The sequence below is a fragment of the Lissotriton vulgaris genome, chromosome 9 (assembly GCF_964263255.1).
Source record: "Lissotriton vulgaris chromosome 9, aLisVul1.2, whole genome shotgun sequence".
NCBI lineage: Eukaryota > Metazoa > Chordata > Amphibia > Caudata > Salamandridae > Lissotriton > Lissotriton vulgaris.
In genome coordinates this window covers 1019218784-1019245949 of record NC_141697.1, presented here as the reverse complement: position 1 = coordinate 1019245949, position 27166 = coordinate 1019218784, and the positions used below count along the sequence as shown (strand labels likewise).

The 27166-nt window shown below is 43.8% G+C and overlaps 1 protein-coding gene across 12 annotated transcripts in view; it reads left to right on the top strand.

Annotated features, from left to right (window-relative positions):
- FOXP1 (forkhead box P1) overlaps positions 1-27166 on the top strand; it is an 875723-nt gene that overhangs the window by 14650 nt on the left and 833907 nt on the right. The window lies entirely within an intron of this gene.

Below are 27166 nucleotides of genomic sequence, written 5' to 3'. Positions count from 1 at the left end.
GTCTTCAAATGTTGGAAACAAGAAGCCATCTTAAATGCAGGTCCACGTTCACCCCCACCTTTAATTACCATCCCAATATTGATACCTTTTATGAAAGGGTGTCTGCTGATCTGTATAAACTTGAAGACACCGGAGTACTCTCTACCATTCCTAACCACAACATTTCCGCCTGCCAACGACAGGCCCTTGAAAGACTTAAAGCTGGCAAAACTATTGTCATCAAGGAGGCAGATAAAGGCGGGAATGTTGTGGTCATGAATCTTGGTGACTACATGTCTGAAATTGACCGTCAACTTAGTGACACGAGTTGCTATAAACGCATCCCTCATAACCCTATAAATGGAATAACGGGTATGATAACAGCTAAATTACTAGAATGGAAAGAAACGGGTCTTCTATCTGAAGATGAGCTAAAATATCTTAGGGTAATCAAACCACGTTTTCCATGCATATACATCCTGCCCAAAGTCCACAAGGGGGGGGCATTCCCACCGGGACGTCCGATCATCTCTGGAATTGGGTCCCCTACAGAGAAAATCTCAGAGTTTGTGGATCTCCATTTACAGAAATATGTTATGAACCTTCCATCATATGTCAAAGACAGCAAGGACATCTTAGCAAAGCTTAACAATTTTCAGTGGTCAGAGGAACTTTCATTCGTCACATTTGACGTTGAAAGCCTATACACTTGTATCCATAGAGATATGGGCATTGAGGCACTGCAATCGTTTCTGGACAGGGAACCAGCTGACAAGCATGATTTCAACAACATGTTACTGGACATGATGGATATCATTCTCAGTAATAATTACTTCCTACATGACTCTGCCTGGTACCACCAGACCCGTGGCACGGCCATGGGTTCAAAGGCAGCACCATCGTACGCCTGCCTGTTCATGGGTCACTTTGAGAGGGTACATGCCTGGAACAAACGTGCCTCCCCCTGGACCGAACATATTGTGTTCTGGGGGAGGTACATCGACGACATCATCATGTTGTGGTCAGGATCGGTGGAATCCTTGCTGCAGTTCCATGCGTATCTCAACAGCAATAAACACAACGTGAAACTAACCATGACACATAGCAAGGAAACCATTAACTTTCTAGACATCTGCTTTTACGTCACGGAGGGGGTGGTACACAGTAAATTATACAGGAAGGAAACTTCATGTAATTCTGTACTGCACGCAGACAGCGCCCACCCTCGCGCTGTAGTCGAAAACATACCATACGGCGAGATGGTGAGACTGCGCAGAAACTGTAGCGAGGAACACACCTATGCCCAAAACCTGACCAGTGCAAAAAACAGGTTTCTCAAAAGGGGGTACAAACAAAAGACTGTGGACACAGCCATACAGAAAGCGAAGACCCTCTGCAGGGAAGATACTTTAAACACAACATCTAATGCAAGACAACATAAAGACACTGACCGCAGCATCACCTTTACAACTCAATACAATTCCAACAGCAACCGAATTCATAATGTATTGAGGAAACATTGGGAGATACTGCAAAGTGCCTCTGGGTTACGGGACCTCATACCTAACAGATTGCCCATTTCATACAGAAAAGGCAGATCCCTTAGAGATGATTTATGCCACAGCTATGTCACCACCCCACGTGAGTCATGGTTTCCATCAAAACCCTCTGGCTTTTATACATGCGGGTCATGTATTGTCTGCGATTCAGGCTTAAATAAAACGACCAGCTTCTCTTATAACACCTCGAAAAAATATAAAATCAACAGCTTTATCAATTGTAACACGACTCATGTGATATATGTTCTGGGGTGTAGCTGTAACATCATTTATGTGGGGAGCACCATCCGCCCCCTAAAAACAAGAATTCAGGAACACAGAAGGGCAATCATTAATAAGGACAAACGCTATCCAGTAAGCTCACACTATGATGAGAAACATCCAAATGACACCTCATTTTGGTTCCATGGTATTGAACACATACCACAGGATAAAAGAGGGGGTGACCGTGAGCTAGCGGTTAGACAAAGGGAAGCTAAATGGATTTGCCGCCTGCGGGCGACACAAAGGGGACATAATACAGACAAGGAACTTCACTACTTCTTGATATAACCTCCTCCCCAGCATAACAAACTTCCCTGATTGCATACCTGCAACCCAAATCAGAGGTCTAGCTTCCATTAGAACATAGGAGTCTCTAATGAAACCAGGTTGAACAAATGGAGGGATACTATGTTGCTCTGTAAGATACAAATTGCTGTAACACTTTTTCCTCCATGTTTTTTCTATATTTTTTTCACAGGTATATCATTGATTTCTCCTATGAAGCTATAATTTCTTGCTTAGGAATATAAATTCTTTACACATTTGGTAACCCGTTTACACTGTAACTCTTGTGCATAGTATATTTCTTGTACAACCGCTTATAATACTGCCCCAGTTTGTAACACCTATCTTCTTTTTAAAATTGTAGTGTCTTTATAGTAACATCTACCACATCCTGAATCCTTTTGTATGATGCACTTGATGGTTCACTCTGGATATTTTTCCTAAGTGGCAATATCTCCTCTCTGGAGTTTTTATTGGGAATACCCTATTACTTTGGGACTTTGACTAATATGACATTCCACCATACCTAATACTCTTTCTGTCCCTTTACGCACCTATTAGTGGGTACCGACCTCCTAATATCCATCTACTATTGCTGGCATGCACATTCATCAACCGCAATTCGATCGTTTTTTTAATAGTAAACATGGATGCCCTTCCACCATATATTCGCCAATAACTAGTGTGGTTTAACCGTTGGCAAACAATGATATTCTGGCGCCGGTTCTTTTTGCTCCAATTTGGGCAATTTTTATCAACAGTCGCCCAGCACCACAATAACCGCTCCTTATGCGGACTGGTTGTTGCCTTAACAACATCAGTTGCAAACAACATGGATTTGCACATTTGATTGGTCCTCTTACGCGTTTGACTGCCCAGCACATTTCACTATTGACTATGCTTTACCGGCATGACATTAAATGCCCCTCATACAGATTCACTACATTTAAACAGTAGTAACTGTTAATGGCATAGATTTTTATATTATAAATGACTTGCGATGAGGCACCATTGCGGTCAATTTTTTTCTTCATATCGAAACTATATGCTCCGCATTCAATCTCAATTTGTCCGAATATCATTAGTCAATAAGATGCATTGACTTTTATATTTGATTTTTTTACTTAAGTGACTGATTTGCCGTCAGGTATTTCTATAGTTACTAAAGATGGTATCGCTGGCAGCATTCTAAGATGGCCGCCACATTAGTACTAAGATTCCGCTGCTTATGGCTTGGTCTGATCTCAACGTCACGTGACCACTTTCCAGTCATGAAGCTCTGTGCTTCAAATATGGCGCGCGATGAATCCCCGGTGCATCCAGTATTCCACGAGGAGGAGCGGAGGAAACCGGAGGCCTTATCAAAGGTAAGCGACACTGCTAGGTACCTTTGAACTCTCACAAAACGCGCGTTTTTAAGTATATTTATATAAGACCTAATTTTATGTCTTTGATCACCCACAGGCTCCGTTTGCGCTAACTCGCTTCCCAAAACTCCACTGCAGCCGGATACTTCACCGGGCAGTCAGAAAACCCCCCCTTTCTTCCTTTCGGATTTCCCTCGAGGTATACCTTCCGTTTTTTGGGAGACGGGCAGATAAGCGGGGGGACCAACAAATTGGGGCGAGGCTAATAGCTGTCCTAGATAAATATATGTATTCAGCATCTGTCACCTGTTATCTGGATACCCTTGACAATATTGTTTTAAAGATATCGTCTCACAGCCTAATGCCTTTTTACACAAGGCTTGTCACTGCAAAGCACTCGTGACACTGCAACCCTTTTCTCGTAATTTTAATTAGGTGCATGCTGCCCAAATCAGGAGGGCAGTTATCTAACGCCGCTTAAACTAACCACCATGTAGCTCTGCCACTCAGCATATTCATAGGAGGGGGCCCAAACAGATCATTAAAAATGGGGGCATCCCTTGGGGATCAAAAGATACAAATTTGATCCACGATACCCATACACATGGGCAAAAATTCTTTCTTTTTTATTATTTAGAACTATGAATTCAAGGACGCCCTTTTCCATCGTGATACTTATAGGGCTAACATTTATATATCCTCTTAATTTCTTATATAAAGGGGTCCGGAACATTCTTCCTCGTTTGACTTGTATGAGTGACAGTGACCAGAAACTCCGGGGGGACTTGGATCAGCACTCTACTTGGAAAGAAGTACAAAACAGCTTGCAGGTATTATAGACCCCTTGCTTCAATATAACCTTCCAAAAGGGACCTTTGGAATCGCCACTTTGATCATTCCCTACTATATGTCTATCAATAGAAGGCATCATTTGGTTTTTAATAATAAAAAGATTAGAAACTTAGAGTTGTTAAGTCCTTTAATTTTCATATTGTAAATACCTAGAAGTGAGGTCCATCATAGCTATACTTCTTGTCTGCTCCCCTCCCCCCATGATTATAAACAGGATCCCTATGTTCCCGCAAGAACGATCGGACTCATCTAATATAAATTTCTTTTCTCATTTTTTGTATAATATTCTCATTATAGGCACACATTGTGACCTACCGTGACCGTCTTACACACTGTTCTTGAAGAAGTACGACCGTGATTAACTGTCTATACATGGTGAGCGGCAGTAGTTTTTTCTCAACTCTCCTTCTACGTATTTTAGGGTCACTTGGACCCGTGCACTTTGGATCTTATCTTTTCACCAAAGATCGTTTTTTATCTTGGTTTTCACTTGGTTGTTTTGGACTCTAGGCTTGAAAACAGGGTAGTGGGATCACTTTCCTTCACCTTGACCTCTTCTTTCTATGCTGGGACTAAGGGCGTTTTTGATTCACACCTCTTTTCCTTTCTCTTTCCTTGTTCACAATTGTCCGTATGACTTGAACACTTGCACTTTTCGGATGTCTAAATTCTCCAATAGGCATGGTGCTGTGTGTGTTTAATCAGGACCTAACATTTTGGCCTGTGCTGGCCATGTGATCGCATAGTACCGGTGAGGGGGTATATGCTTTCACTAGGTAATTTTAAACTTAAATTTGTCATTTAGGAGATTTACAACTTGGTTAATAAGTTTGGATCTATGGGTGTGTACTTTAATGCAATTTGGCTTGGACTACTGCCCTACTTGGGTGAATGTCTTTTTAATATTTGTTAAATACTTATACCTGTTAATGTATTTTTGCAGCCCTGATGAAATTCCCAAGGCACGAATAGGGAATGAAACGCGTTGGCTGTGCCGCTGTACATGAAAATAAAGAATACGTTTATAAATAAGAACTGAAGATCTACAATTACTGTTTGGACTCTCTTACATTATTGACTTCACTGTGTGCGCCTCTCTGCTCTTATACAATTCTTGAAACATATGTATCCCCAACCTATCAAAATGTAATTTGATTCTTCCTTGATGCTACATTGACTATTCGTTTTTAATTTAAGTTGTGTCTTTGTAACAAACAATATCCTACTCAGTTTAATGCTGTGTTACTCAGTTGAAGGCTGGTATACATTTACATTATATTTGAACACCCTTTATTTTCATCATGGCACTTGTCTTGGACAATGTATATTTATATACCATAAGAACTTTAGGGCCAATGTTATGCAATGATGGTGATAGTGGATAAGTGCCATGAAATTAGCAAACCTGTACACCATACAAATGGAATCAGGGCCACATTACACATCTGTTCTTAGGTTTTAAGTTCCGTAACTCTTGACCACACTGTCGGGGAAAGGGTGATTATTGAACTGCTGCCTTGGTTGGGGGTGTGTAGGCGCCCCCTCTTCACACTATCCCCTTGCAAAGCATAGGTTTCATTCACATGGTAAACACTTCCTTCGTGGGCGAAGTTCTCATGTAATATGATTCTTTTAAACACGGTGGGAGGAGCAGGAATTCAGCGTCACCAAGGCTTTTACAAATGTGTTAAATTCTTCAGTTAAAATGTTCAAAAAGAAGCCAGAAATGTACATTTTTTCTTAGGCCTCAGAAGGTTATAAGTTATTTTTGAAAAAGTAACCTTGCTCGACTTCCTCTACTTCTTCTTGCTCCAGAAATGTGTACTTTTGAGGCATCAACATGCGTCATGTTCCCTCTGCCAATCACTACTCTGCATATCCCAGTCAACCCTCAGCATGTCACGTTTGCATTGAAGATTACACTGTATACGTCGTGATTAATTTGTGCCTGTGGTTGCAGGTGGTGGACGCCTACACAATTTTATTTTGGAGAGTGGAATTTATAAAAAAAATTCAAACCACTATTTCTATAGACCATTCAATCGATCAATCAATCAATCAATCAATCAATCAGGGAATTGTAAGCGCACTAATCACCCGTGAGGGTCTCAAGGCGCTGGGGGTGGGGGGGGGGGTAGCAGCTCTGTTCAGTCGAAGAGGCAGGTTTTGAGTATCTTCTTGAAGATGTTCAAGGAGGGGGTGCGTCTGATGTCGACCACAGCAAATCAATTCAGTACAGCACATATTTTATCACAATCTGGAATTAATTTTTTCTTTGTGGCAGCAATGGTGGGTTTCATCCTATGTTGCACTCACTCTTATGTTTTATCCTCCGTAGCCCACACTGTACGTTTCACCCTTCTTAGTACTCATTGTTTATTACATCCTTTGTAGCACTCACTATAGCACTCACTGGATTTTTTATCCTTTGTACCACTCACTGTATGTTTAATCTTTTGCAGCCCTCGTATGCTTTATCCTCTGTTGTAGTCACTGTGTGTTTCATATTCTATAACACTTGTTGTTTCATCCCTTGAAGCTCCCATTGTTTGTTTAATCATTTGAAGCACTGACTGTAAGCTTCAACATTTGTGGCACTCACTGTATGTTTCAACATTTGTAGAACTCATGTAATTGTAATTGTACTTGTAAAGCGCACTGCGACTCCATGGAGTATCCTGGCGCTGAAGACCGCTGAGGAACCCGTCCTGGTTTTCCCTGTGAGATGGTCCCTTTCTGAGTATCTCCAAGGTGAAACCAGGCATCCCCGGCGTCTGTGGGGGGCCGTTGCAGAGATGAGGCAAGCTTAATGCCCAGAGTTGCCGAGTGTGTTCCCTGGTTAGAGTAGGCACCGAGGCAAGAGTTATCGAGTCCGTTTTGACCCTGGTCCACGACCCTGCCGCATCGGGAATTGAACCCTGGTCCCGGGCCGTTCTCTGCTTACGGGTCTGCCACCTCTAACCAGTGATACAAAAGGGGGTGGTGATGGACGGAGCATTTGAATCAATCAAACACTCACACCCAGTCAAAAGATCTGGGTTTAATCCATCACCGTTCTTTAGCCCACTCTGCCACCCCAGTTCAGACATGGCTATATGCAAATCAGTCTGACCCTGTGCCTCATGGGAACAGTACAGCCCGAACTGCCAAGACATGTCTTCCCTGGACCGGAAACAAGCTTCCGAGGACCGGTTTCTGGCATTCCAGCCGTCTTCAGCCCGGCTTGCTTGAATCCAGTGGCAAAGTGAGCAAGCCAGAAACCGGTCCTCGGAAGCTTGTTTCCCGTCCAGGGAAGACATGGCTTGGCAGTTCGGTGCTGGACTGTTCCCATGAGGCACAGGGTCAGACTGATTTGCATATAGCCATGTCTGAACTGGGGTGGCAGAGTGGGCTAAAGAACGGTGATGGATTAAACCCAGATCTTTTGACTGGGTGTGAGTGTTTGATTGATTCAGATGCTCCGTCCATCACCATCCCCTTTTGTACCGCTTTTGGCCGCCATAAGTGTGGCAGGGTATACTCAGACGTGAGTCCCTTGCTCACTTTGCCACTGGATTCAAGCAAGCTGGGCTGAAGACGGCTGGAATGCCAGAAACCGGTCCTCGGAAGCTTGTTTCCTGTCCAGGGAAGACATGACTTGGCAGTTCGGTGCTGGACTGTTCCCATGAGGCACAGGGTCAGACTGATTTGCATATAGCCATGTCTGAACTGGGGTGGCAGAGTGGGCTAAAGAACGGTGATGGATTAAACCCAGATCTTTTGACTGGGTGTGAGTGTTTAATTGATTCAGATGCTCCGTCCATCACCACCCCCTTTTGTACTGCTTTTGGCCGCCATAAGTGTGGCAGGGTATACTCTGACGTGAGTCCCTTGCTCACTTTGCCACTGGATTCAAGCAAGCCGGGCTGAAGACGGCTGGAATGCCAGAAACCGGTCCTCGGAAGCTTGTTTCCGGTCCAGGGAAGACATGGCTCCGCAGTTCGGTGCTGGACTGTTCCCATGAGACACAGGTTCAGACTGATTTGCATATAGCCATGTCTGAACTGGTGTGGCAGAGTGGGCTAAAGAACGGTGATGGATTAAACCCAGATCTTTTGACTGGGTGTGAGTGTTTGATTGATTCAGATGCTCCGTCCATCACCACCCCCTTTTGTACCGCTTTTGGCCGCCATAAGTGTGGCAGGGTATACTCAGACGTGAGTCCCTTGCTCACTTTGCCTCTGGATTCAAGCAAGCCGGGCTGAAGACGGCTGGAATGCCAGAAACCGGTCCTCGGAAGCTTGTTTCCGGTCCAGGGAAGACATGGCTTGGCAGTTCGGTGCTGGACTGTTCCCATGAGGCACAGGGTCAGACTGATTTGCATAAAGCCATGTCTGAACTGGGGTGGCAGAGTGGGCTAAAGAACGGTGATGGATTAAACCCAGATCTTTTGACTGGGTGTGAGTGTTTCATTGATTCAGAGGCTCCGTCCATCACCACCCCCTTTTGTACCGCCTCTAACTAGTGAGCCACACCACTCCACTCCACTCCACTCATCGTATGCTTTATCCCTTGAAGCACCCTTTGTTTGTTTTATCCTTTGTAGCACACATTGTATGTTTCATTCTATGTGGCACTCACTGTTTGTTTCAACATTTGTAGCACTTATCGTATGCTTCATCCATTGAAGGACCCTTTTTTTTGTTTCATCCTTTGTAGCACTCACTGTAAGCTTCATCTTTTGTGGCACTCACTGGACGTTTGAAAACTAGTAGTGTTAACCACAAAAAGGAGAGAGTCAGGGGAGGTAACAGCCAAGGGTCTGGGAGCGGACGTATTAGGTAGAGCAGCGTAGCGGTCCTTCTGATGAATGTGTGACTATGAAGGCCACCACCCCTACCTTTGACCGAACATGAGGTACCCCCTTTAATCAAGGGTGCATGATGGGCTACACATGATATTGTCTCAGGTAGGACACACTTGGGCACACCTTAGGTGTATCCCCTTTCGCTAGTAGTGTAAGACGTAGGGGACACCACTTTTATGTTTGTTCTAGGGCTTCGACAGCCCTGACGAATACCCCAGACCTTAATGGCTCTTTGCGTGGGCAGAAACATGTTGGCCTTTTGAAAGATGGATCACAGACAACATTCTCTGTAGGGTCCATCTACTGCTTTTGTTTTTAACGTACCTCAGGACCTCACTAATAAAGGTGATAACAGAGGAACCTGAAAGCACTTTTAATTAAACTGGATCCCGCTTTACCCTGTAAGATTTATGAAAGAACTCCCTCCTCCCGCCAGATGAGGATGAGTCCGCCCTGGTAGTACCATCTTACCAGGGTGGGGAGAGGATGTTTCAGATGAAGCATGACACAATATTGTGTGTGAGACATTCCCTTCCATTAAGGATGGCCTTCTAGTCCTCCTTCATAATTTTACATAACGCACTATCTCTGGATCTCTATTAAGAACCGCTTTTTTCAGTGCTTTTACATTAACTATTGGCTATCAACATTTGTAGCCCCAGTGGCAGCTCCTCTGCTTAGGTGGAAGAGCATAGCCCCATTGAGTACTTAAAAATAGAAAATAAAATGATAATAGCTTGACTTTATTATTATTTTATTTAAGCGTACTGGCTCAGTTGGTTGGGTGGTGGAGCTGGGCTTAGCCAGTGGCATAACACAGGCCGCAGTCCCCGTGGTGCATGGGGGTGGGGCCCAAGCTGAAGGGGGCCCCCTCAGCACAGTACTCAGGCAAGACAGCTCCGGATTAAATTTGGAGCGGGGACCCCTCCATGTATCTTGTAGGGGGCCCCCTCAACTTTTGGTATGCCACTAGGCTGGGCTCATTAGAGGCTGGGGGAGGCGTGGTAGGCACTTCCTAAGTGCGCATGACTTTTTGGCCAGCCGTTTCGGGCCAGCCAAAATGTCATGCGCACTTTACATGTTCTCCACCCAGGCTGCATTCCATCCTGGGTGGAGAATATGCCCAGCCTCCCAGCCTCTGTCTGAGCGCCGAAATATGGCCCTCAGACCAATCACAATGCTGCTGTAAGGCAGCGTTGTGATTGGTCAGGGTAGTCTGGGAGTCTGCGTGCTTCCTGCTGCCCCAGGAGGAGAAAAGAGGACGGAGGAGAGGCATAATGTTTGCCTCCCTCTCCGTTCCCTCCCACCTCCCCACACCCATTCGGTAGCAGCCCCTACTGCTCATTGTATGCTGTATCCCTTGAAGCACCCTTTGTTTATTTCCGCCTTTGTAACACTCACTGTATGTTTCATCCTTTGATGCACTCACTGCATGCTTAATTATTTGTAGCATTCACCCTCTGTTTCATCCTTTGTCGCACACATTGTTTGTTTCATCCTTTGCAGCACTCAATGTTTGTTTTATTCTTTGTAGAACTCACTGCATGCTTAATCCTTCGACACACTCACTGTATGATTCATTTTTTGTTAGCACTCACTGCAAGTTTTATCCTTTGTGAGGAAGTTCTACTGCCACTGTCTAGAAAAAAAACATAGATATAAATATGAGCAATGCTATCTAATGGGACAAGTAGGCATAGTCCAATCGAGAAATCACTAATACTAAGAGAACCAGGATCAGCGCCTCCCTAGACAGGAATCTGCTGATCTCCCTTATTCTCCGCAATTGGAAAAAGCCTGCAGAGATTACAGAGCGTATCTGGGCATTCATTGATAGATCGTTCGAGATCATGATGCCCAGACTTTTAGCTGAGTCTACCGGCTCCGGAGGGTTGCCTAGTGACATCGGCCAGAAATTAGTGTTCCGAGGATTGGAAAATACACCTGTGAGAATCAGCTCGGTTTTATCAGGGTTGAGCTTAAGTTTGTTATTGTTCATCCAATCCCTGATAAAGACCATAGTCGATTGGAAGTGAATAATTGAAGATGCTGACAAATCAATTTGAAACAGTAATTGAAGATCGTCGGCATAGTTAAAAGTCCCAATTCTTTGTTCTCTCAGGGATCGAATTAACAGAAGCAGGTACAAATTAAACAGGAGAGGAGACAAAGAGGAGCCCTGATGGGCTCCAAAAGTCAAATCCTTTTTGTTGGAAAAAAAGTTGGCCAGCGGCAATGCTTGAAAGCGGTTGCTAAGAAAAGAAGAAATCCAACTTAACGCCAACCCCTGGATCCCCGCACTTCTGACACGGTGGATCAAGATCTTATGATCGACCGTGCCGAAGGCTGCTGATAAATCCAAAAGGACCAGGGCTTGGGGGGTACCATTATCGGACCCTTTTCTAAGTTCATCCATCACAGTAAGTATGACTGATTCCGTAGAATGGGCAGGTCTAGAAACTGCCTGATGGGGGTCTAGGATCTTATGCTGTTCAATGAATGAACTCAGACAACTGGCAACATGTGCCTTCAGGACTTTGGCCAGATAGGGAAAAAGGGAGATGGGGCGGTAATTACTCAGTACAGCCGGGTCCATTCCCGTTTTTTTAAAAATGGGAATAATTTCTGCATTTTTAAATTCAGCAGGGACAATTCCCAAATTAAGGGCCAGATGTATCAAGGCTTTTGCGACTCGCAAAGGCCGAAATTCGCAGAATTTTGGCCTTTGCGACTCGCAAACGGCCTTTTAGCATGATTTTGAATGTATAAAAAAATAGCAATTTAAGGAATCGCAAAAAATTGCTATTTCTTATTTTGCCATAGCATTTAAGGAATCGCAATTTTTGCGATTCCTTAAATGCTATGTATGTAGCAATTTCAATTTGCGAATTTGGGTTAAGAAATCGCAAATTACCACCAACTTGTAGTTGGTGGTAATTTGCGATTTCTTTTAACAATGCCCTATTTGGCATTTGTGAGGGTGGCATGTGACGCACATACATGCCCATAGGACATGTATGTGTGCCACATGCACACACATGTAAATTTCAGGGGTGCAGCAGGGTGTCTTTGAGACACCCCTGCACCCTTGAAATAATTCTCAAATTGCGATTAGCAAATTGCGAATTCGTAATTTGAGAATTATTGCACTGTCATTCCTATGGGCCTCCTGGCCCATAGGAATGCATTGGAAATTATTCCTTTTTTGCGAATTCGCAAAATGCGATTTCGCAAATAAAGAATATTAAGGAATTGCTAAAAAAATAGCGATTTTGTACATACATTCCATTTTGCAAATTCTAAATAGCGATTCGCAAAAAATCGCTATTTAGAATTCGCAAATGGGAATCTTGATACATCTGCCCCTAAGCGAATTATTGAGAAAGGAGAGAGGGGGGTCCGGACAAGTAGAAAAGGCCTCTCGAGGAATGTGGGGGGGACAGCAATCAGAGGGAGAAGCTGAGTCAACTTTTTTAATTAGTGCTAAAAAGCCTCCTTTGAGATCAGAGAAATATGATACAGATGGCTGTCATTCTTTTTTTTTTATTTCAAATCATTTTTATTGAAGGAAAATAAATGAAAACACAATGAATCGACAATTACAGAAATTGAATCATGTGTGCTATCAAACAAAAACCGAAATAAAGCTAACATACAGTTATCTGATGTTGTTTGGAGTCAGAGCTACATGAAAGTAAACACGAAAATATAAGTAAACCACAGAACAATAAATAAATAAATGTACAGTACATACAAATATAAGCTGCCGTCAGTTAGGTCAGGTATGGGAGATCCGTAGGATGAAGTCGAGACACATATAGAGTGGGTCTACATTCAGGTTATCTACACTTACAGTGAATCAAGGCGTGGTACATAAGATGCCCCAACATAGAACGCATTGTAAGAATACAGTAATAAGTCACGGGGGATCAAAATTAATTGAAGACTCATCAAGAGAATGCCACAGTTTCTTGTTGGAGGAGCGCCAAGGGGAGGAATGCAGCGCCGGGTTATCGGCTCCTCTCAGAAAGGATAACCAGTCCTGCCAAATTTTAAAACATACCTCTGATGCATTTTTCCATTTACCCAGGATCACCTTACATGCTAATGTGAGCATCAAGTCCAGTAGCTGGCGATCTTGTGTATTCGGTAGGATCGGATCAAGAGCTCCCAGTATGACATATATAAATTCCCTCTTAGGTTTTAACCTGAATACCTGGTCAATGCAGTAAAAATTTTCCCCCAGTATGTTTGTAGAGAGGGGCAGTTAAAAAGCATATGGGCTAGGTCGCCTACTTCTGCTTTTTAGGGCTTCCCAGCGAATGAGTTCAGAGGTGTCCCCCTTTTTATTAAGTTCCAGGTACGACTTAATAGCAGACTGGATGGTAGTCCAGTGCAGCTCCTTCTCTAGTATCTCTTCGTTTAACCGCCAGACCGATTGTCGGGTAGATGGTTTCACATTGGCGATGGATAGTGAGATGCAAGAGTGATCAGATATAACCCTTGTTTCTATTGTTGTATCTTCTATTCTTGGGATGCCATTCTGTGTGATGAGGAGATAGTCAATACGTGAATAGGAATCACGAGGAGAGGAAAAGAATGTATACTCCATTTCTGTGGGATTCTGCAGTCTCCACGAATCCACTAAGTGGAAGCGGGTACACAGGTTAGTGAAGGCTTTATGTGATTTATGGGGTCGGAACACACACTTGGAGTCTCTATCAAGGGTAGGGTCCATAGGGAGATTAAAATCTCCAGCCAGAACATGCACAGCTGAATCGGGGATGGTTTCAATTTGTTTAGCTAGTTCTGACCAGAAGCGTAGGTCGCTGGTATTTGGGGCATAGACGTTTGTGACATAGAATTCTGTGCTATCTTTGATCAGCCTAGCTGTAACCCATCTCCATTTATTATCAGCTGTAAATGAAAGCATTTCAAAATTTGATTTCTTCGCTATCAACGTTAGAACTCCATTTTTTTTGCCCACGGCCTCAGACCCTACCACCTCGGAGTAGTGTTTGTTCCTTAGTGTATTGAACTGCTTAGCGTCAATCTTAGTTTCTTGCAGGAGAACAATGTCTCCCTTCTGTCTACGCAGATAGTCCAGTATCTTTTGTCTCTTGATCGGCTGATTCAGGCCCTTTATGTTTAGGGACAGTATTTTCAATTTGTTTATTCTGGATATACCAAGTGGTGTAATAATTGTGGAGTGCGCCATCTGATATTATTAACGAATCGTGTTGTGTTATAGTTGTGTCTCTTGGTAAAGCATCAGCTTCTTCCCTATGTAGGTGAAGCTAAGGGTTTTAGGACATCTATGAAGCACACATATCCTCCCTCCATATGTCACATGTTGTACCCAGTTGCGATTACCATACGTGTAAATACGTGAATAAGGAATCTCAACCCCACATAGTGGTGTTATTGTACACAGTTCTGCGCAGAATCTCTCTTGTGTTTCTTTGATGACGTAATTTAAGTCGATGGTAAGTAAAGTGGCCAACCAGACTAGACAGCAAATAATAGCAACGTACAAATTAAACAAAACACAAATCAAACACCCTTCCCATCCCCCCTCCCCCCATTGCCCCCTCCCCCAACCTTCCCCAAACCCACCCACCCCACCCTCTCTGAATCTTGCAGGCATGGTGACGAGGGAAAAACGGCGTCCCTCCCATGGCTTAAACAAAAGTCATTGTAAAGTTTGAACCTGAACTTGACTTACCTACAAATCTTATAGGTGCCTAAATCAGTGTAACCATAAGCACGGATCAACTGGTGAATTCTAGTTGAAAGACAAACCGTATTACGACCCCAGCGTGACGGGGAGAGAGTTGCTGCGGGCTATATTACTAACAATTCTTATAAGGTAGGGTACTAGTGTACTACATTAGTATCTAGCGGAACATAACTAACTATATAGGGTGAGACATCCTGTGAGCACACAGACCCCATTGTGAGGAACATATGAATGTGTCCACATATAGAAATAATAACAGTGACTATCACGTTAATTAGTGACCATTCCTGTTGTTTAAAGTAGACAATCATCAATGGGCCCTGAGGTGAGTCTAATAGGTGTCTCAATTATAAAAGATCTCTCATGGCCGCTCTGGAATGTGAGACCTTGAAAAGAAGCCTAAACAGTAAGATGTGAACCTTAAGACAATATCTCTGTAAGGATACTATGAAGTTACAGATGTGGAGGCCGTCGTTGTGTCCATGTTGGTTTCCTCTGAGCCATCCAGCAGTCTCTTTAGCTTCAATGGATCGAAGAATATCTGAGGAGAGTCTCTGATGACTACTCAGAATTTTGCAGGGCCAATGAATCCAAACTGTTAACCCATCGTGTGTAACCTTGGTCTAAGTGCAAGGAAGGCCTTCCTGACATCCACTGTTTCCTTGCTGAAGTCCTGTGATATGTACACCTTACTTGACTTCCATAGGATATGATTATTTTTCCGTACTAAAGCCAGAATTTGTTCTACATGTTGAAACCTCAAGGGTTTACAGATGATCGGCCTAGGACCTTTCTGGTTCGGAGTTATTCTGCTGGGCACCCTGTGGGCCCTGTTGAATTTGAGTGGTTGATGGAATTTGAGGTTAGTAGCTTCCGCAAACCATGTTCCTAAGAAGGATACACAAGATCCATGTGATTCCTCTGAGCCTTCCGGTATTCCAAAGATGCAAAGGTTTCCCCTACGGTTTAGGTCTTCCAACTCCGACAGTCTCCTTGACATGTGGTCTGAGGACACGGTGAGATGTTTGAGGGTCCTACAGACGTTCTTCTCAGAATCCTCCAACTGACTTATCCTCGTTTCCGTCTTAGTTAGTCTAGAGTTGGTGTCACGAATATCTTGTCTTATGGCCGTAATTTCCTCCTTTGTGGACTTTGTCACGCTGTGTACTTCGGCCAGTTTGTTCAGAATCATATCCAGTGTTTTGTTGATTACTTTCTTGCCTTTGACAGGCGAGACCGGCGTTGGTGGTTCTGCCTTGAGTATCTTAAGATTTTTCTCTACCTTCTCACCCATGATGCCAAGGTCGATTGCCTGGAGTCGTCGCTGTCGGGTAGGTGATTAATCAACTGGCACTTGTGCGGCTCTTGAGGTTATGGCCAATTGGGATTTATTAGCGTGAATCGTCAAAGCACACCAGCCGTGCACTACAGATACCAGCAGGCTCTGCTGTGAGTCACGCCCACATGGGCAGGTATCAAGACGTGATGAAAAGTGCCCGAACTGCCTTGCGCTTTGAAAAGAAATATGCCTGTGAAGAAGTGTAATGGTACACGAAACGCGGCGGCAAGAATATTTCAAGGCTCCATGAATTGATGCAAAGTACTCTGACCACCACTGTACTGCAGCTTCCTGAATAAAACTAAAGAAATACCTACCTACGTTGTGGCTCTTCAGTTTGGGGCAACTCTTTACGTTGGATATATATATATATATATATATATATATATATATAAATATATATATATATATATATATATATATATATATATATATATGTGTGAGCAAGGAGCGCAAGCGCTTTGATGAGGGCTCACCACAGCGGCCCGAGCCTCCGGCTTCTTGGCGGCACCCACTGCAAAGTTGTGATTCCCTCCTGGTTCAAAAGATAAGTCCGACGCGTTTCGGGGCCTGAACACGCCCCTTATTCATGGACTGAGGAAAGAAAAATGCCATGCTCGCCTTAACTGATCAAACACATTTTTTTTGATCAATGGGCGTCGTCCGCCCTGAGTGGGAGGAGTTAGCAGCGCCAGGATCTGTGGGAGTTGTAGTCCTGTAAGGTGAGCGTTTTGTTATGTCCTTGAGTAGGTTGGCATTACTTAGTGTTTAGTTGTCCGTTTAATCCTTAAGTAGGAAGGGGAGAGAAATCTTCAACCTTGCTTCAAGTTCAGGGGTCGTTGTGCTGACAGGCGATTACAGTTCCCTCGCCTCAGCCTCCAGTGGCAGGAAAACCTTGATCCGCCCACGGAGTGGAGCTCCTCATCCCGGCCATGGCGGGCAGTTGGAAAATGTGTGAGCAAGGAGCACAAGCGCTTTGATGAGGGCTCACCACAGCGGCCCAAGCCTCCGGCTTCTTGGCGGCACCCACTGCAAAGTTGTGATTCCCTCCTGGTTCAAAAGATAAGTCCGACGCGTTTCGGGGCCTGAATACGCCCCTTATTCATGGACTGAGGAAAGAAAAATGCCATGCTCGCCTTAACTGATCAAACACATTTTATTTGATCAATGGGCGTCGTCCGCCCTGAGTGGGAGGAGTTAGCAGCGCCAGGATCTGTGGGAGTTGTAGTCCTGTAAGGTGAGCGTTTTGTTATGCCCTTGAGTAGGTTGGCATTGTATTTCTCCTGTATTACTTCTCAACCAAGCTATCCTTGAATAGACTAGCGTGCAAAGGGAGAACCAACTACATCCCTCATGAATATTATTCAGCACACTAGGAAAGGCCTTATAGGAGTCCAGCAAGTTTCTGATGTTTGCAGTGCGAGGACTCTAGCTATGCGTCAGCTCTGTAAACCTGCATCCACAGCCTACATATTCTTTGCCATTTAGAGTTCTAGACGAGTATTTAGTCTTCACCAACAATTGGTGTGTCTAGTCACTTGTGACACGTTATATACTCATTAAGCTGAATATGGTAAAATATGGTGGTTAATAACAAACTTGTGATGTACACTGCAAATACAACTGGACTTTTTTCCTATATCTTCTGAAATCTATATGTGAAACATATCTTCCTTTATCACCCAGCCGTCACATGCTCCCATGCTAACCTGCCTGGACCAAATATGATGCTCAAACAAGCTACAAGCGGTACAAAAGGGGGTGGTGATGGACTGTCTGAACTGGGGTGGCAGAGTGGGCTAAAGAACGGTGATGGATTATACCCAGATCTTTTGACTGGGTGTGAGTGTTTGATTGATTCAGATGCTCCGTCCATCACCACCCCCTTTTGTACCGCTTTTGGCCGCCATAAGTGTGGCGGGGTATGCTCAGACGTGAGTCCCTTGCTCACTTTGCCACTGGATTCAAGCAAGCCGGGCTGAAGAAGGCTGGAATGCCAGAAACCGGTCCTCAGAAGCTTGTTTCCGGTCCAGGGAAGACATGGCTTGGCAGTTCGGGCTGGACTGCTCCCATGAGGCACAGGGTCAGACTGATTTGCATATCGCCATGTCTGAACTGGGGTGGCAGAGTGGGCTAAAGAACGGTGATGGATTAAACCCAGATCTTTTGACTGGGTGTGAGTGTTTGATTGATTCAGATGCTCCGTCCATCACCACCTCCTTTTGTACCGCAAACAAGCTACAAAGCACCACTTAACTAAGGGAGCTTGGCTTTATACTATGTAAAGATAGACTATCAGAACAAGAAGACTCTACATAGAAGATAAGATAAGACTATCAATATCAGAAAGAGTAATGAACACCAACCTGCAAGAATGTTCTGAGCCCAGCTGGAGACAGTGAAACCTTACTCGAAATCCCCAGAACAGGGACTGCAACAACACCTTTAAACACTCTCTAAAAAACTAGCAGGAGCAGCCATGATATTGATCCAGAGAGCATACATTCTATTTTAGCCTCCATCCTCAATAGCTCCTGCCCAAATTCCGTTTTTTTAATCTCCAAGTTTCCTAACTGCACTAGTTTGTTGAACCAATGTTAACTCAGCGTTAGAACGCATTAGTCATATTCTTCTAGAGATGCCTACTTGACCGTACTGAGCTTCATAAACTGATCAAAGCTAAATTTGTTCAGCAGGCTCATGCCTCACAAACACTGGTCAAGCCCCCATGAAGCATTGCCAACCTCATACCATCCCCCATTGAAAGCTCTATTTTCCACACTTTTCAGTTTCCTCAAGTATATGTTCACAACCAAAACACCAATGGGCCAGTGCATTACACCATTCTTCTTCAACCCTATACATATAGCAGCAATGGGTAATTACATTTATTGTATTCCAGGCAAAGTAGTTTTTCCTATGTTAACACTGTTTTGAATTGTGCTTTTCATGTATTCCATCAAACCTCACCATTTTCCGGTTCAATGCTTACCATAAAACAACGACTCAATGGTACCTTGGAGACTCTTGATGCACCTCTCTTTTTGAACATCTGTCTTGAGATGCTGCAGAAGATTGTTAAAAGATTGTTCATAGGACATAGAAAACTACTTTCCGGGACAGGTCCCATGATGTCATTGCAACAGTGTATTTATTAAAAGTTGTGTGCTTAAGTTCCAAGCCAGGACCGGCTACTTGTGTTCCGGTTCAAGGAGGACCTGGTCTGGCAATTCGGGCTGGATTGTTCCCACTGGTACAGGGCCAAGACCTATATGCATTTAGCTGGGTCCAAACTGAGGAGGGTTGATGGCCAAAAATGATGGAGTGGGTTGTGACCCCAGTAATTAGCTGTGGCTGAGATTATTTCAAGCATTCCATCCAGCAATTTTGTATACTTTAGTGTGTCACCCAGACGTAGGTTCCATGCACACTGTGTCACTGGAACTAAGCTGTACGTGACTGATGAACCCTAACTAGGGCAAAACCGGTCCTGGGTTGCTTGTGTTCCGGTTCTGGGAGAACCTGGCCTGGTAGTTTGGTCTGGGCTGTTCCCATTGGGGCTGGGTCAAGACTGATTTGCTTATGGCTGGGTCCAAACTAAGGAATGCTGGTGTGCAAAATAATGAAGGACTGGGATGAGGCCCCTGTAACTACTGGTGGCTGAGATTAAGTCAAGCATTCCATCCATCACTTTTTGTATATTTTAGTGGGTTGCCCTTAGTGAGGCAGGTATGCCCAGATGTGTGGTCCATGCACATTGTGTCATTGGAACCAAACCGTTGCCTGGCTGATGAGCCCTAAGTAAGGTGAAATCAGTCCTGGGTTGCTTATGTTCCGGTTCAATGAGGACCTGGTCTGGCAGTTCGGGCTGAACTGTTCACATTGGAGCAGGGTCAAGTCTGATTTGCACATTGCTAGGTCCAAACGGAGGAGACATGGTGTGCAAAATAACGATGAAGAGTGATTTGGCTCTAAGTAATTACCAGTGGCTGAGATTCATTCAAGCATTCCATTCATTACATTTTGTATACTTTACTTTTAGAAAGGTGACATTTTTCTGCCTAAACAAAATGAGTTTGCATGAATACTTTACACATTGCCTCTGAGCTAAGTCTGACTGATTTTGTGCCAAGCAACCAGAGGGTTAAACAGAGGTTTATTTAGTGACTTTTGTGTTTCACCATGACAAGAATTGTGGTTGTTACACGAATGAGGCTCTCATCTCCCCAAACTTATAAGCCAATTTCTTACACCTGACTTCTGGTTTTCTTGAATCCATGTAAAGATTTAATTTGCAAGAAGTTTTTTTACGCTTTTGGCTTTTTCTGCCTGAGAAGGTGGCAACTTCTCAAGGGCATTTGTCTACAACATTTTCCAGTGTACGGTGATATTGTCGCTTAAGAAAACAATTGCCCTTACCACGGACATTAGAAGTCCCAGACCTGGATTAGGGGAAGCGACCAGCTCTGATCAAGTTGAGATGGCAAAAACATCAGATTGAATGGTTCCGGCATGGATCCAGGTGTTGACCTGGACACTGTCCTCCAGCAACAAACTCTAGAAATGGACCAATGCTGCCCTTCATTAAGCCATTCACTCCAGGTCTACCAGTCTGCCCATCATCAGTTTCTCAACATCAAAGTATTCTGGAGATCCTATGGGGTTGGAGGAGTTTTGGAAGGCGTCATTGTTTATTTTCCTTTCGGCCTAACAATTTTCCTCTGACCAATCCAAAGTGGGATATTCAGTTTGTTCCTTAACCAATGCAGCTTTGGCCTGAGCAACTCCTCTAGTTGTAACTGAAGATGCTTTTCTGAATAATTATGCAGATTATTTTGATAAAGTTCAAGAAGACCTTTGAGAGACCAGTTCATGAAGCTTCCTCCCACAATGCACTGTATGAGATCCCTCAGGTAAATTCCCAAGTGCTCAGCTGCTGTCCTCAGTTTTGTGAGCCTGCTGCTAAGGCCACCTGGGTGGAGCACATAAAGATAACTTAATTCCTAAGCAGGTTAAAGGAGGAATTAAAGGATGAGTTAGCAAGAATTCCCTGAGCTTCCTCGTTTCCCAAGCTTTTGGACCCGACTCTCCTAATTAAACAACCACTTAAGGAAAGCAGAATGGGAAAAAAGAGAAGCCAGAGGTTTAGTTCTACTATTTCTTCCTGAATATTTAGGCAGACTCATACAATTATTGAGCCAGTTGTTCCTTCTTCTGGGGTGTCTGATGAGCCAATGCAGATCTGACCCTCTGGAAGTCCCTTGTTCAACACTGAAAGGGAATTCATATGTAAGGGATGTGTGGGAGTTCTAACCATTTGCTGCAAAATTGTACTATTTGACCCCCCAGGCCCCAGGGAAATGCCAGGTCTCATCCTTTATAAGGGATAAAAAGGGCGGGAGATTACATTGTCTGTAAGGTGTTTAGTTTCTCTGGTGGTTCCAATTCACACTTGCTCATGTTAGAGTTGATCCTTGAAGTCCATCCTGGCCATTTTGCATCTGTTCCAGCCCTGTAGGCTGGTGCTTCAGGCAAATGTTTGGACTTGAGTTGTGACCAGAGACTCCAAATTCTAATCAGGAAGAATTCATCTCCAGATTATGGACAGTCAACAGATCTCGTTTGACTTCTGGTCTCATGGTTCTTCTCTTAGTGTCTCTTGGTAATCATAATGCAATGGTTTCTTCTGACATAATGCCTCCTAAATATGCCATAGTGCTTGGGATAAACTGGCTAGAATAACACAATCAGTTGGAAGACCAGAGATATATCCGTATCATTACAGTTCTGCAGATATAACTGTTATTCAGTTGGAAGTTGATGGGCACCCATGACACAAGAACATTCTGAAGACCAAAGCTACAGTTAACCACACTTTGACCATTCCTATGGCTTACCAGGAGTTTCCTTATCTTTCAGAAGATTAACTTTCTTTCTCTTCCTCCTCAAAGAGATTTGGATTGTGCTATCCCAACCATATCCAGAGCCATAATTCCCTATTGTAGAAGGCACTGTCTGTCCTAGCATGAGGAACAGGTTCTGAAGGAATATTTGGATGAGAATCTTCAGGATTGCCTGATTGTCCACTCTGCATCACTTGCTGGAGCTCCACTTTTCTTCATCCTTGAGAAGTCCAAAGAGCTGAGAACATGCATTGATTATAATGGGTTAAATAAGATCACCATTAGGAACCGTTACCCACTTCCACTCATCAAAGACATACTTTAGTCTGTTCGTTGTGCAAACTATTTCATGAAGGTACTTCATGAAGCTTATGATCTGCTCCGGATTAAGGAATGTGATAAATGGAAAGCGGCCTTTCGGATATCCTTCGGACAGCGGGTCATGCACTTTGTCTTATCAATGTTCTGGCAGTTCTCTGAGGTTCATCAGTAGCATCTTCTCTGACATCCAGAATCACTATCTTGTGTACCTGGATGATATTCTGATCTTCTTTGTTCCCTTCCTGAGCATCAAGTCCATGTTCCTGCAGTCCTCCTTCTTCTCAGGGAAACCGTCATTCCTGGATGGTGAAAAAGTATGAATACTAAAGAGCAGAAGTGGAGTATCTGGGGTATTGTTCAGAGAATGGGCTGTTTATAGACCCTCTTAAGATCTCTGCCGTTTTGGACGGGCCAACTCCCAAGTCTACCAAGATAACTAAGAGATTTGTTGGACTGGTTAACTTATACAGAAAGTTTATTAGCAACTTTGCTGAAATGACCAGTCATGTTTCAGCCAGTCTGAAGGTGAACCTAACGTAAGATTTTCATGGACTCCAGAGGCATTTATCAATGTAAAGAAGCTTTCTCCCAAGCCCCTATTGTCATGTACCCATGTCCAAATAAGAAATTTATTGTGGTAACTGATGCCTGTAATTTCGGTATGGAAGCAGTTCTGCTTCAGCTCCAGATGGAGGCCAATTTGAAGTATCTCATCTTTTATCTCTCCCATGTCTTAAGCCATGGAGAACAAAGGTATTCCGTTCTGGAATGGGAGTTCTTAGCCTTTTAACATGTCTGTATGGAGTGGTGGCATCTTTTAATGGGAGCAATTGAACCTTTTGAGGTTGGTACAGGCCATAAAAATCTAGCAGAAAAGCTTACTGTGCCTATTTCTTTTCCCAATATTACTGTTTTTATAATGCGCATTCACTGCACTCAGAACATTCTTGGTGATGCCATTTCTAGATGGGATGGCGTGGTTGAGGATTCTGGCCTATGTGCTTCTAAAAGAGCTCTATATTATAAGGGGAGAATAGAGACAGCCGAGAACTCAGTCAAGGAGTTATTCAACGTCTTTAAAGAGATATCATCCCTGTCTAATAGAGACTGCACCTGTGGTGGGCTCAGTGGAATCTTGTAATTGAGTGGCTGACTTTTTCGCAGAAAAGGTGGAAAAGATTTACTCCACCTTCCCAGCCTCGGCTCGAGAAGGAAGTATGGACACGAACGTGCCCAGTAACATACTGGGATCAGAATGCCTTGACATTTTTACAGTTCCAGCTCAAGACACCCTAAATAGGATAGCTTCTAACATTAAATCTGGCTCACCCAAAGATCCGGCATCACCTAAAGTGCTGAGAGGGAGTATTGAGACATTAGAGCCCTACATTAGACAGCTTTTAGAGCTCTCTTTCAGCTCAGGCAGTGTCCCAAAGAAATGGATGCAGGCTGTGGTTATACCTCTTAAGAAGAAACTTAATGTCAGCATGGACCAATTGGGTAATTTGCGTCCTATCTCACTACTGCTCTATTTTGGAAAAATTGCAGAGAAGGTAGTAAATATCCAATTGACGGCACATATTAGCAGACACAATCTTCTCCACCCCACCCAATCAGGCTTTCGAGCTTCCTACTCGACTGAATCTGTACTTCTCCTGTCGACTGCGACTATCCAACAACATGTGGATGAGGGACATACTGCGGCCTTGATTCTTTTAGATTTGAGTGCCGCATTTGACACTGTGGCCGATCACACACTGCTACAGTGTCTCAGAAAGGGAGGAGTGGTGGGTAAAGCCTGGGAGTGGATGGAATCTTTTCTGCATGATCGTAGTTTCCAGGTAGCAATAGGACCCCACAGGTCAAAAGACATTAAGCTGGAACAGGGGGTCCCACAGGGGTCCACCCTGAGTCCGACCTTATTTATTCTGTATGTCACACAGGTGGCTGAGATCTCCGAAAAATTTGGGGTCAAAATCGTGTCTTATGCTGATGACACACAACTGTTGGTATCACTTACACAGCCAGATGAGAAGGCAGTCAGCAATTTTAACTTATGTCTCCAGGAATTGACGTCATGGGTAGCTAGCAATTGCCTCAAATTGAACGGAAACAAAACAGATGTGCTGATCATAGGTAGAGCACCTTCGGTGTGGACATCGGCATGGTGGCCACCGATACTGGGCCCTATATCAACGCCCAGCGAACAGGTCTGGAATCTATGGATGTGGCTCGACACCAAGCACTTGTTTGAACATCACACAAGACGGTTAGCACCTGTTTTGGAGTCCTGCGAGGACTCAGGAAGACCTTGGACCTGCTTCCAACAAGTTCTAAGAAAACCATGGTCCATGCCTTGGTTACTTCGAGGCTGGACTATGGGAATGTCCTTTACGTGGGTGCGAATGCCAAATGCATCCAGAGGCTGCAACGCATCCAGAATGCGGCAGCACGCCTGGTTCTGATGCTACCCAAGAAAGCCCCTGCCAAGAAGTCTCTGGCCACCCTGCATTGGCTCCCTATGAAGGAACGAATCATGTTTAAAGCGCTCTGTATGAGCCATCGGATTCTACAGAAAAAGGGGCCGACCTACCTCCACAACATTTCTTACTCCTTACGTCCCCACCCGTCAGTTGAGATCTAGCGGGAAAGGGCGAGTCAGTATACCTATCATCAGGAGAGCAAGGATGGGAGGTCGCTCCTTCCGCTTTGTAGCGGCGCAACAATGGAACAAACTCCTGTGGGGGCTCCGGACGGAGGTGTCATAGAGGACCTCCCACAAGGAGCTGAAACCTACCTTTTCCCCTTAAAGTAGATCTGTGGGAGTCTTACTTGAACTAGACTCATTCCTCCCGGACAACAATGATGATGCAGGCCTACTTCCGCAGCGCGGGGACACACTAGCCTAGTGTAACCAGGCGCTTTATAAATTGGCTTATTATTATTATTAAAAGCGTGGAAGCAACCCTCACACTGAGATCTGTGTGGAGTAGACTGTAGAGTGAAGTTCCCTTGGCCTACCGCCAGAATCTTAATTTTTTCCAGGAAACCTTGGCGATTCCAACTAGAAGTCTTTAAACTGAGGTTCTGTAAATGGGTTATGGCCCGACAGTAGCAAGCCACCGTGGAGTTAAAGCTACTTGAAAAATTGTCTCTCAGTCCTTCTGATGGCTTACTGTTGATAAGGATGTAGAGCTCTATGTCAAGCCCTGATCTATCTCAGCGGTTTCTCTGCCCCGCCGGTTGATGGCCGTATCAAGAACAGAGCCGCAATTGTTCTGTGAATCGTCATACCTGTATCCATTTTCGCTATTGCAAGGATTAGCAACTCGTCCATCCGGCCAAATATGTGTTTTTAGCTTAGCCGTTCTCTCTTGAAGATTTGGTTAACTTTTTGATACACCTCAGGCTCGATTAAGGCCATCCCTGCATAAGAAATCCATAGAATCCTCTGGGATGACGAACACATATTTCTTGACATTATAAGATCGTCTCTTGACCTGCATTACTGCAAATAGCTTTTTTGTCTACGTATACTAGCTGGACAGATCTGAATACCTATCCTGGAGAATTCCTCTTTTTATTCATCATCTTCTCAGCGTCGCAAATTATCTTCACTTGAGCACAACATTCTTAGGTGGAACTCCTGATGAAGACAGTGTTTCTGTCGAAACGAGCGTTGAGTCAGCTTTGCACCCACCAAAAAAAGACCCAATCGTGCATCAAAAGATTGTTACAGTTTGGTCATCCTGCATCAGTTCCATCATGTTTGATGAAAAGATCATATATATCAATATGATTATGTGTAAGTGTATGTAGAATGTGTGTGTTGTTGAATACATGTGGTGAGAATGTTGTATATATGTGCTAGTCTCTGTAGGAACCTTTTCTATTTCCAATATATGTTTTTATAATGATTAAAAAAAAAGAAAAAAGATAATTAATAAATAAACCTTTTAGATATTTTTTTAATTCTGCAGTGTCATTATTGTTCTTTTCCTCATTATGGTTTGAGGGATTTAACGATTTGAAGTAACCCTAGAATATTTATATCATTTTTCAAGGCAGTCCATGATAAGCCTGTTACTTTTCCTCAGCCTTTGCCCTTTCCTCCTCATCCTTGGCACATGATTTTCCACCAACTTTATTGCAGACTTACCCCCATGAGGTGGAAACTTAGTGATCATGTTCACTGTAGACCATTTTTCCAAGATGGATCACTTTCCCTTATTTGGAGGCTTCTGACTGCCGTCATGGTGGCTCGAAATCGCCTAATTGATATACATTTCTAGGTTTTGGTGCTCAATCTACTCTACCCTGGCTATCCATCAAGCTCTGTCTGATAAGCCTTCTATTATATGGTCACTTTTCATAATCTCCAATTGTTTATTCATGATACCTGTGACATTGTTTTATTGTGTACTGTAGGCTGTATTTTCTCTACATGCCTCTTTCCAGACAACTAATACAATTTGTTCTTACTTCCTGCTTTTCATGCACAGAATGATCTTATTAGTTCAGTCCTTGAGCTCATAATCATGGAGCACCTGTTCCCCCACCAGGCCATAAACAATTTAGCATAACTGTGGTGAAACAGTTACCCATGGCTGTGCCCTGTCTCTGTCAATACAGTTTGCCCTCAAACAGAAAATATAATTTTAGTTAGGCATATCTCTGCCATTTTGAACAGCATCTTAGTATATTTGTACAA